Source organism: Bos grunniens, chromosome 26, assembly GCF_055505025.1.
Source record: "Bos grunniens cultivar Pamir isolate PY7600 chromosome 26, Bosgru_T2T1.0, whole genome shotgun sequence".
NCBI classification, from domain to species: domain Eukaryota; kingdom Metazoa; phylum Chordata; class Mammalia; order Artiodactyla; family Bovidae; genus Bos; species Bos grunniens.
Genome location: NC_141190.1, coordinates 47,050,587 through 47,062,339, shown reverse-complemented (window position 1 = coordinate 47,062,339; position 11,753 = coordinate 47,050,587).

Below are 11,753 nucleotides of genomic sequence, written 5' to 3'. Positions count from 1 at the left end.
CAGGAGGAGATCGTTTCAAACCCTGATGAGCACAGTTTTGCTTGTTAACACTGCAGGGCTGCAGAGGCGGAGACTGTGATGCAAGACGAGAGGACAAGTTGCCTTTGTCAGACATCTGCTGCTGGAAAGTCCACAGCCGGGGGAACACGGCGCAGGGCAGATGGCCCCACTCTCCCGGTAATGTCCTCTCTGCAGGACCCCAGGGATGCTTCCTGGAATTAAGCAATCTCCCTCAACCTCTGAAGTCTAAAGACATTCATCGCTGTCACACAAGAGCGTGTTGTCAGAGGCATGGATCCAGGGTCACGTTGATTTCCCTTTGGAAGCCCTTTGACCCTCCATATCCATCTTCCTTCCGCCCCTCCTGACATCAGAGTCAGCTCCCTTATTCCCGAGGCTCTGAGGGCCACCCCCAGCCTCTTGCCATCCTGAACACCTATGCACTCTCATCTTTTTGACCCCAGAACACGGCCCTTCTTACCAACCCAGCTTCCTCTTTAACCCCCAATGCACTTCCTGTTTAAACTGTCTTCCGCCCCACACAGGCTCTCCTCCTGCCTGTCTCCCCGCCTCCTCCTCTTCCCCAAGCCCTGCAGCCCCTTTCCTTTAAAACACTGCTGGAGGCAGTCTTCCTGTGACTGGTGAGGCGAACTGCGGTTGTGTGTCTCCCATTTTACTGGAGGACGGGGCTTCTGGATTTCTCTGCAGCAACCCAGGTAATGCTCATCACGCTTTAAGGGCTCAACAGATGCCAATTAACATTAAGATGTTGAGGCCAGAAATGGTCTCTAGAAGAAGCAAAAAAGGGCAAACTTGGGTCTGTAGAGAGAAATGAGCTTGCGTTTAAACATCAACCAGAAACATGAACATAAAATCACTCAGTGTTCAGAGATAAAAGCAGAAGGCCTTGGTGACTCTTGACTGCAGAGCAGGGGCAGGAAGGAGGGCTGGTTTCAGGACAGAAGCAGTTCAGGTTGGCTACTCCAGTCTCTAGAATGTGCCAGAATGAGTAACTCTAGGGGATCCAGAATCTTCCATTTTCACATTGCCCATCTATCCTTATTCCTCTTCTTTTCCCAAATTATGCCCAGGTGTTAACACTGACTAACCAGTGAACTCACGAGGCCAGGCCCTTTGCTGGAAGTTTCCTCCATTATCCCAGAAAAACCAATAATTCTCTCCTCCAGGTCCTTGCAGCATTCTAACCCCCTTTTCCCACCTTGGATTACTTTTTGTTGGTGAATAATATGTCATGTATTATAGAGATCACTCAACATTCAGAAAACTAGAATTATGGCATCTGGCCCCATTGTTATCATTCAGTTGCTAAGCCGTATCTGACTCTGTGACCACATGGACTGCAGCACGCCAGGCTTCCCTGTCCTTCACTCTCTCCTGGAGTTTGCTCAAACTTGTGTCCGTCAAGTCTGTGATGCCATCCAACCATTTCATCGTCTGTCGTTCCCTTCTCCTCCTGCCTTCAATCCTTCCCAGCTTTGGGGTCTTTTCATCTTTGTATCAGGTGGCCAAAGTATCGTAGCTTCAATTCAAGGCAAATAGTTGGGGGAAAAGTGGAAAAGGTGACAAATTTTATTTTTTGAGTTCCAAAATCACTGTGGATGATGACTACAGCCACAAAATTAAAAGACATTTGCTCCTTGGAAGGAAAGCTATGACAGACCTAGACAGCATATTAAAAAGCAAAGACATCACTTTGCCAACAAAGGTCTGTAAAGTAACAGCTATGGTTTTTCCAGTAGTCATCTACAGATGTGAGAGTTGACCATAAAGAAGGCTGGGTGCTGAAGAACTGATGGCTTCGAATTGTGCTGGAGAAGACTCTTGAGAGTCCCTTGGAGAGCAAGGAGATCAAACCAGTCAATCCTAAAGGAAATCAACCTTTCAATATTCATTGAAAGGACTGATGCTGAAGCTGAAGCTCCAGTACTTTGGCCACCTGATGCAAGGAGCCGATTCGTTGGAAAAACCCTGATGAACAATAACAAATGTGCAATTTAATGAATGAAGACAAACGCATCTATCAAGATACTGGACATATCATTCTAGAAAGTTCTCTTGTGCCTTTTCCCTGAAAACTCTCCACTTCTGCTAAAGGTAGCTCCTGTTTTGATGTCTGTTACCATAAATAACAACATGATCTAGATCTTCATATAAATGGAATCATAGAGTATATACTCTTCCAATTCTAGTTTCTTTCACCCAGCAAAATCTCTTCCAAGTTTCACGGTATATTACCTATATCAGTAATTTAGGCAATGTATTTTTTTTTCCTCTCTCTACTTTAAAGATTTTCTCATCGTGATTTTTTAAAATTTTTGATTAAATTACATCTGAGTGCAGTTTTCTTTGTCTCTTTCACACTTGGGATTAGTCCTGCTTCTTGGTTCATAAAGTATATCTTACAGGTTATAATATCAGTTTATAGTTTTCATCAAATTTGGAAACTTTTCAGCCATTATTCCTTCAAAAATGTTTTCTGCATGCCCCCTTTTGGGGGATTTCATTTATATGTTCATAGTATCTCCTAACATTGTCCCATAGGTCCCTGAAGCTCTTTAAAGTTTAAGACTTTTTTCTTCTGTTTCAATTTGTCCAGTTTTTACTGCTATGTACTTAAGCCTGACAATCATTCCTTTTACAGTGCTTAATCTTCTCTTAAGTCCTTCCGGAGAAATTTTCATTTCAGATATTGTATCTTTAGGTCTTAGAATTTTTATTTGATTATTCTAACACTAATTTTTATTTCTTTGCTAAGGTTCTTCATATTGTTTTCAGCTTTTCCTTTAAACCCTTTAATATATTCATTATAGCACTTCTAAATTCTTGGCTAATTTTAGCATCTGTGTCATCTTTGAGTGTGCATCTATTGAGTTTTTTGGTTCTTGATTTTCCTGCTTCTTTGCAGGTCTATTTTTTTTTTTTTAAATCATTTGCTGGATGCAACACTGGTTAACTCTTTTGTTAGAATAGGTCTGTAGAAATCCTTACTGTAGGGCTAGAATACATGCGTGAGTGGTCAGTCACCTTAGCTGTGTCTGACTCTTTGCAACCCTATGGACTGTAGCTTGCCAGGCTCCTCTGTCCATGGGATTCTCCAGGCAAGAATACTGGAGTGGGTCACCATTCCCTTCTCCAGGGAATCTTCCTAACCTGGAGATTGAACCTGTATGTCTTATGTCTTTTGCATTGGCATGCAGATTCTTTACCACTAGCATCACCTGGGAAGCCCAGGGCCCTGGGAAGCCTAGGAAGACTGGCCTTCTTTCCTTTATTTTAAAATTGTATTGCATTGTTTTGTAATTATCTGTATGGATCCCTTCCCCCAAGGCTGAGTCTAAGTCATTTTTGCATCTTAAACACCTATCAATCACCATAAATGGTCAGAGTGTCAGAGTGAATGCTTTTTGAATGAATGAACTAATACTGGTGACTCAAATGGTGAAGAATCTGCCTGCAGTAGGAGACTAGTTCAATTCCTGGGTCAGGAAGAGCCCCTGGAGAAGGAAATGGCAACCCACTCCAGTATTCTTGCCTGGGAAATCCCATGGACAGAGGAGCCTGGAGGGCTGCAGGCCATAGGGTCGCAGAAAAGTCAGACACAGCTTAGCAACAAATACACACAGATATATGGCAATTCAAATTTTATGTTACATGCTGTTCAGAACTGAGGTTAGTTTAGTAAAGTTAAGTGCTTGTGTTATTTAAATAGCAATTGAAAGTGAAAGTGAAGTTGGTCCGACTCTTTGCGACCCCATGGATTGCAGCATGCCAGGCTCCTCCATCCTCGGAATTTTCCAGGCAAGAGTACTGGAATGGGTTGCCATTTCCTTCTCCAGGGGATCTTCCTGACCCAGGGATGGAACCTTGGTCTCCCGAATTGCAGGCAGACGCTTTACTGTCTGAGCTACCAGGGAAGCCCTTAAATAGCAGTTAACTTTATACTTAAAAAAATGAGGAACACACATGCATGGCTCAAAATGAAAAAGGTTCAACAAGTATAACAATGAAGAATCTAAGTCTCCTTGCTTCCTTATTCCCCAGACAACCAGTTCGCCTTTTTTGAGACAAACTTAGTTACCAGTTCCTCGTCTGTCCTTCCAGAGTAAACATATATGCATATGGATTTTCTGTTACCTAAGTTGCATGATATGGGTATTTTTCCACACTGGTACTTCTAGACTTGCTTTGTTCATTTAGCCACTGGAGCCAAGATGCGGTGCCACACAATGTGTTTAACTCCGCTTCTGTTGTAGACCACACAGGCTATTCCCAGTCATTTTCTAATGCAGTGTGGAGTATATGTGTTCATATGTCATTTCAGGTATATGAGAGTATGTATGAATATAGAATTATTGGCCACCATATAGTTTTTTTTTATTGGAGTATAGTTGATTTATAATGTTGTGTTGATTTCTGCTGAACAACCAAGTGACTCAGCTCCATGTAGACATAGACCCCCTCCCTCTTGAACCTCCCTCCCACTTCCCCACCCCACCCATCTAGGTTATCCCAGAGCGCTATGCAGAGGTTATCTCTCTTGTGCACTATACAGGTTATTTTTTAAAAACAGATGAGCAGTATGTCTCTCTCTCTCTGTGATTCTTTGGAGGTAAGTTTTCACAAATGTGAGTATGAGTGCAGTGGCCAGTCCACCTGTAATGACAAATTGCTTAATTACTTCTTATATGATTAAAAAAGTTGGAATCAATCCCTTGAGTAAATGGACATCTAGAAATTGGAGTAAATTCCACCAGAAGGCCAAACAATGAAACAATTCAATGCCTTCCATGACCCGCTTCAAGTGATGCATGGAACTCCCACCTAGACCTCATTCAAAAAATCATAGAGCTTTATGCTTTGGAAAAGTGTCTTTCCCCCTCAACTTCTTTGAGAAACTTGAAGACCTTCAACAGATTTCTAGCAGAAAGAAATGAGTTAATTTTTTTTCATAATGAAGTTAATATCTGTAATCCACAGAAAGTTTTCATTTATGGAATGATTTAGTATTCACCTAGTTTTTGCCTTGCTTTTGGTTTGCTTCAGGAGCCAAGGAAAATGTTGGTAATGTAATATAATACAGAATTGAGATACCAAGTAAAGTTTCTCAAAAAACAGGGGATAGAGAACCATTTCTTATCAGCTATTAAAGCAGGATAGAAATTTGGTTTTTAAATATTTAGTTGTATGAAACATCGCAATGTTAAGAAAGACTTGTATGTATTAAAAAAATGACTCTTTGAAAAACAAATGCCACATGGTATCACTTACTTGTGGAATCTAAAATAGGACACAAATGAACTTATCTAAGAAATAGAAACAGAGAGACATGCAGATTAGACCTGTGATTGCCAAGGGGGAGGAGGGAGAAGGGTGAAGTGGGAGTTTGGGGTTAGCAGATGCCAATTATTTTATATATATATATATATATATATATATATATATAGAGAGAGAGAGAGAGAGAGAGAGAGAGACTGGATAAACAAGGTCCTACTGCAAGATGGGCTGGTCATGGTGGAGAGGTCTGACAGAATGTGGTCCATTGGAGAAGGGAATGGCAAACCACTTCAGTATTCTTGCCTTGAGAACTCCATGAACAGTGTGAAAAGACAAAAAGATAGGACGCTGAAAGATGAACTCTGCAGGTCAGTAGGTGCCCAATATGCTACTGGAGATCAGTGGAGAAATAACACCAGAAAGAATGAAGAGATGGAGCCAAAGCAAAAACAACATCTAGTTGTGGATGTGACTGGTGATAGAAGCAAGGTTCGATGCTATAAGGAGCAATATTGCAAAGGAACCTGGATGTTAGGTCCATGAATCAAGGCAAATTAGAAGTGGTCAAACAGGAGATGGCAAGAGTGAATGTCAACATTCTAGGAATCAGCAAACTAAGATGGACTGGAATGGGTGAATTTAACTCAGATGACCATTATATCTACTCCTGTGGGCAGGAATCCCTTAGAAGAAATGGAGTAGCCATCATAGTTAACAAAAGAGTCCAAAATGCAGTACTTGGATGCAATCTCAAAAACGACAGAATGATCTCTGTTCATTTCCAAGGCAAACCACTCAATATCATGCTAATCCAAGTCTATGCCCCAACCAGTAACGCTGAAGAAGCTGAAGTTGAACAGTTCTATGAAGACATACAAGACCTGCTAGAACTAACACCCAGAAAAGATGTCCTTTTCATTATAGGGGACTGGAATGCGAAAGTAGGAAGTCAAGAAACACCTGGAGTAACAGGCAAATTTGGCCTTGGAATGCAGAATGAAGCAGGGCAAAGGCTAATAGAGTTTTGCCAAGAGAACACACTGGTCATAGCAAACACCTTCTTCCAACAACACAGGCGAAGACTCTACACATGGACATCACCAGATGGTCAACACCGAAATCAGATTGATTATATCCTTTGCAGCCAAAGATGGAGAAGCTCTATACAGTCAGCAAAGATAAGACCGGGAGCTGACTCTGGCTCAGATCATGAACTCCTTATTGCCAAATTCAGACTGAAATTGAAGAAAGTGGGGAAAACCACTAGACCATTCAGGTATGACCTAAATCAAATCCCTTATGACTATACAGTGGAAGTGAGAAATAGGTTTAAGGGACTAGATCTGATAGAGTGTGTGATGAACTATGGATGGAGGTTCGTGACATTGTACAGGAGACAGGAAGCAAGACCATCCCCAAGAAAAAAAAAATGCAAAAAACCAAAATGGCTGTCTGAAGAGGCCTTACAAATAGCTGTGAAAAGAAGAGCAGTGAAAAGCAAAGGAGAAAAGGAAAGATATACCCATTTGAATGCAGAATTCCAAAGAATTAGCAAGGAGAGATAAGAAAGCCTTCCTCAGCAATCAATGCAAAGAAATAGAGGAAAACAATAGAATGGGAAAGACTAGAGATTTCTTCAAGAACATTAGAGATACCAAGGGACCTTTTCATGCAAAAATGGGCTCAATAAAGGACAGAAATGGTAGGGACCTAACAGAAGCAGAAGATATTAAGAAGAAGTGGCAAGAATACACAGAAGAACTGTACAAAAAAGATCTTCATGACCCAGATACTCATGAAGGTGTGATCACTCCTCTTCATCTAGAGCTGGACATCCTGGAATGTGAAGTCAAGTGGCCCTTAGGAAGCATCACTACGAACTAGTGGAGGTGATGGAATTCTAGTTGAGCTATTTCAAATTCTAAAAGATGATGCTGTGAAAGTGCTGCACTCAATATGTCAGCAAATTTGGAAAACTCAGCAGTGGCCACAGGACTGGAAAAAGTCAGTTTTCATTTCAATCCCAAAGAAAGGTAATGCCAAAGAATGCTCAAACTATCTCACAATTGCACTCATCTCACATGCTAATAAAGTAATGCTCAAAATTCTCCAAGCCAGGCTTCAGCAATATGTGAACCGTGAAATTCCAGATGTTCAAGCTGGTTTTAGGAAAGGCAGAGGAACCAGAGATCAAATTGCCAACATCCACTGGATCATCAAAAAAGCAAGAGAGTTCCAGAAAAACATCTATTTCTGCTTTATGGACTATGCCAAAGCCTTTGACTGTGTGGATCACAATAAACTGTGGAAATTTCTGAAAGAGATGGGAATACCAGACCACCTGACCTGCCTCTTGAGAAACCTATATGCAGGTCAGGAAGCAACAGTTAGAACTGGACAAGGAACAACAGACTGGTTCCAAATAGGAAAAGGAATACATCAAGGCTGTATATTGTCACCCTGCTTATTTAACTTATATGCAGAGTACATCATGAGAAATGCTGGGCTGGAGGAAGCATAAGCTGGAATCAAGATTGCCAGAAGAAATCTCAATAACCTCAGATATGCAGATGACACCACCTTTATGGCAGAAAGTGAAGAAGAACTAAAGAGCCTCTTGATGAAAGTGAAAGAAGAGAGTGAAAAAATTGGTTTAAAACTCAACATTCAGAAAACTAAGATCATGGCATCTGGTTCCATCACTTCATGGCAAATAGATGGGGAAACAGTGGCTGACTTTATTTTTCTGGGCTCCAAAATCACTGCAGATGGAATTTGCAGCCATGAAATTAAAAGACGCTTGCTCCTTGGAAGGAAAGTTATGACCAACCTAGACAGCATATTAAAAAGCAGAGACATTACTTTGCCAACAAAGTATGGCTTTTCCAGTAGTCATGTATGGATGTGAGAGTTGGACTATAAAGAAAGGTGAGCACCGAAGAATTGATGCTTTTGAACTGTGGTGTTGGGGAAGATTCTTGAGAGTCGCTTGGACTGCAAGCAGATCCAACCAGTCCATTCTGAAGGAGATCAGTCCTGGGTGTTCATTGGAAGGACTGATGTTGAAGCTGAAACTCCAATACTTTGGCCACCTGATGCAAAGAGCTGACTCATTTGAAAAGACCCTGATGCTGGGAAAGATTGAGGGTGGGAGGAGAAAGGGATGACAGAGGATGAGATGGCTGGATGGCATCACTGACTCAATGGACATGGGTTTGGGTGGACTCCAGGAGTTGGTGATGGACAGGGAGGCCTGGCATGCTGCAGTCCATGGAGTCGCAAAGAGCTGGACACAACTGAGTGACTGAACTGAACTGAACTGAAACTCACAATGAACCTAAAGCAATTCCAGTAACAAGACCCCCCTCCCTCCAACTCTAGGATGTAGGTGTGCAACAGCATTAGAGCTAATAAAGTGCAAAGAGACTTCTGGGGCAGAGGCATTTATTTTACTTATGTTTTTGCAATAGTTTAAAGCTGAGAGGTTGAAAGTTCTGGACAAGGATGAAAGTTCATGAACTCAGGAGCAGAGCATAAAGAAACGTAGCCAGGAAAGAGAACAAGACAGGTGCCCTGTCTCTGGCCCTGCAGAAGATTTGCATGGGCTTCCATTACCTGAGATGTGTGTGAGCTTACGTCAACTTGATTTACGTATTTTGTCAAAGCTCTGTACATTCTTTCTTCCTGGATGCATTTGGAGAGAAAAAATGCAAGAAAGTCATCCAGCCAAAAGCTGAAGCTTGGGGAAGATGAGACAAAGTGACCCCAGATAAGGTAAGAAAAATTCCAAGGGAATCATTTGCAACATACTAGAGCACAGCAATGGTTGGACAGAACTGCCCAGGTTAAAAATAAGCAAGATAAAAAAAAAAAAGAAAGTGCCAAGGCAACTATGCAGATATACAGCAAAAGGAAACAAAGACAGAAGAAACTACCTTCAGCTGGGAAAGCATGCAATTCACTGAATTGTTTTTTCTGCATGTATTATGTGGCTCCCCTGGTGGCTCAGATGGTAAAGAATTCTTTTTGTAGCTCAAACAGTAAGGAATCTGCCTGCAATGCAGGAGACCCAGGTTCGATCCCTGGGTCTGGAAGATCCCCTGGAGGAGGGCGTGGCTACCCACTCCAGTATTCTTGCCTGGAGAATCCCATGGACAGGGGAGCCTGGTGGGCTATAGTCCATGGGGTCACAAAGAGTTGGACACGACTGACTGACTAACTACTACTACTACGCTATGTAAGGACTTATAATAAGAGTTTATTAAAGTAAGAAATGAATGATGAGATGGCAAAGGAAGAAAACCCAAATGAAAGGAAAGTTTCAGAGCGAGGGAGAGAAACTGAAATTCCAAACTGCACCATTTTGGATTAAATACATAAGCTAGAATAAGACTTGACTGAAAGATGAGCTAGCCTCACGGAAGAAAGGAACAGTGAGGCAGGAGAAGAAGACAAAGAGACCAAAGCTATCAGGAGAGACGGTGGATGTGGAGGTCAATGATAACCCAACGCGTGAGTGACCGGTGTGCCTCAAGGTAGCATTTCAATGAATACAGAAATAGGATACAAAAAAAACACAACAACTGTATCTGCAATGAACCGAATGAGATCTTGAAAAGACAATCCCAGAATAAGAAGCAAAAAGAGATACAGAGCAATCTATACAAAATACATTCAGGTCAAGCAACTGCATTTCATGAATAAAGACTTTTGCAACTATGCTATGAGAATAAGAAAGTCATAATCAGAGAGAAGAAACAGATCTGACCCCAGACTCCTGCATGGCAGCATTGAATGTTAAAACACAACAGCGTAATACATGCAAAATTTTGAGGGGAAGAACATGGGGCAACCATGCTGATTCAAGAATAAACACTGACTGCCTCTTCTGGCCCTGATGGAAGAATAGGGAGCAGATTGGCCCTCGGCAATAAAGCAGAAAATTACACATAAAAGGATGGTTTCTAGACACTGGACATCTGGCCACATACGGGCTTTCATTCCTGAGGGAAAAGAAAGGAATGAGGTGCAACTGACCCCTGCATCAGAAAGTTTCCAAGGAGGAATCCGCAGGGCATGGTAGAGAACCAATAGTCATCTCGAGGCAAAGAGACAGAAATCAGAGTTTGGGGAAGCAAAAGTGGCTAAAATTGGTGTAAGACCCTGGAGAGAGAAAGAAGCAAAAGCAAGCTCTCAAGATCTGCAGAGGGCATCCCTCGAATCTTTGAGGGTTGGTCCATACAGGTGGGAGGAACGTATCTGAGGTCACAGATAAGAGCCTCTGGAAAGCAGGGTGACCAACAGTGCTTGGAGTTGACACAGAGCTGGAAAGATAGACTTTGTAATGGAGAATCCAGAAAGAGACCCACGCAAATGTGGTCATCTGATTTCTAACAGGGACTCCAAGACGATCCACCAGGGAAAGGATACATTTTTCAAGAAATCAAGCTTAAACAATTGTATAGCCACATGTATAAGAGTGAACCTCAGCCCTTACTTCATACTATTTTGAAAAAAACTCAAAATAAGAAAATAATCTTAAGTGTAAGAACTAAATTCATGAATATTCTAGAACAAACCAGGGGGAAAATACCTTTGTGATCTTGGGTTAGGCAAAGCCCACATTGCAGGCGGATTCTTCACCAGCTGTGAGCCACAAGGGAAGCCCAGACATTTAAAGCACAATCCATACAATGAAAGCAATTGGTACTTAGTGTGTGTGTGTGTACGTGTGCTCAGTCACCCAGTCGTGTTCAACTTTTTGCAGCCCCATGGTCTGCAGCCCCCCCGGATCCTCTGTCTTACTGGTACTTAGACTTCACCCAAATTATAAAATGTTTCTCTTTGAAAGATACTGTAAAGAAAATAAAGATGCAAGCCAGAGATTGGGAGAAAATGTTTGCAAAACATAAACCTAATAAACGGCTTATACGCAAAACACACGTGTGCTGCTGCTGCTAAGTCGCTTCAGTCGTGTCCGACTCTGCGACCCCAGAGACGGCTGCCCACCAGGCTCCCCCATCCCTGGGATTCTCCAGGCAAGAACACTGGAGTGGGTTGCCATTTCCTTCTGCAATGCATGAAAGTGGAAAGTGAAAGTGAAGTTGCTCACTCGTGTCCGACTCCTAGCGACCTCATGGACTGCAGCCTACCAGGCTCCTCTGTCCATGGGATTTTCCAGGCAAGAGTACTGGAGTGGGGTGCCATTACCTTCTCCGAAATACACGTATAAAAAGCTCTTAAAACTGAACAAAAAGGACTCAAACCAATTTAAGGAAAGAGCAAAAGATTCAAATAGATACTTCTCCAAACAAAGGATATAGGTAAAAAATAAGCTCATAAAAAGATGTCCAACACCATTAATATTTGTGAAACCATCAAAACCATAGTGAGATACCACGAAGCACTTGTTCCAATCCCATTTTTAAAAAACACTGGTAATAGCAAATGTTGGTGAG